Raw genomic sequence first — 577 nt, forward strand, 5'->3', positions numbered from 1 at the left:
GCGGGCAGGGGCTCGCCAGGAGACTGACACAGCAGGGGCCAGACCGTGTTCATTGCAGACTGGGTTTACTGGGGGGTGGGGGAGGCACAGAGACCCCCATGCTCAGCATGGAGCTGAGGGTGAGGGGGTGGAGGTGGGATCGGGGGGACGGGTGCTTTTCCAGCAGCTGATGGATCCCTCCATGGCCGGCTGTCTCTCTGTCCAGCTGCCTGGTGCGGGCTGGCTGCACGTGCTGGGTCCTCAGTCCGGGTCTGGGCAGGGGCTAGGTGAATCCTGGGGAGAGATGGGCGCATCCGTGCCCCAGGCCCTCGATTCGGAGCATGCCAGGGCAGCAGGGCCCTGGGGGCGAGGGCTCCCAAGACCCCTCCCAGGGGAGCTCCCCATCCCTCCCACAGGGGCCAAACGTCCCACGGGGGCTGGCAGGGGCTCGCCAGGAGACTGACACAGCAGGGGCCAGACCGTGTTCGTTGCAGACTGGGTTTACTGGAGGGTGGGGGAGGCACAGAGACCCCCATGCTCAGCATGGAGCTGAGGGTGAGGGGGTGGAGGTGGGGTCGGGGGGACGGGTGCTTATCCA

The sequence above is a fragment of the Egretta garzetta genome, unplaced genomic scaffold (genome assembly GCF_000687185.1).
Source record: "Egretta garzetta isolate BGI_Z169 unplaced genomic scaffold, ASM68718v1 scaffold356, whole genome shotgun sequence".
In the NCBI taxonomy this organism is placed as follows: Eukaryota; Metazoa; Chordata; class Aves; order Pelecaniformes; family Ardeidae; genus Egretta; species Egretta garzetta.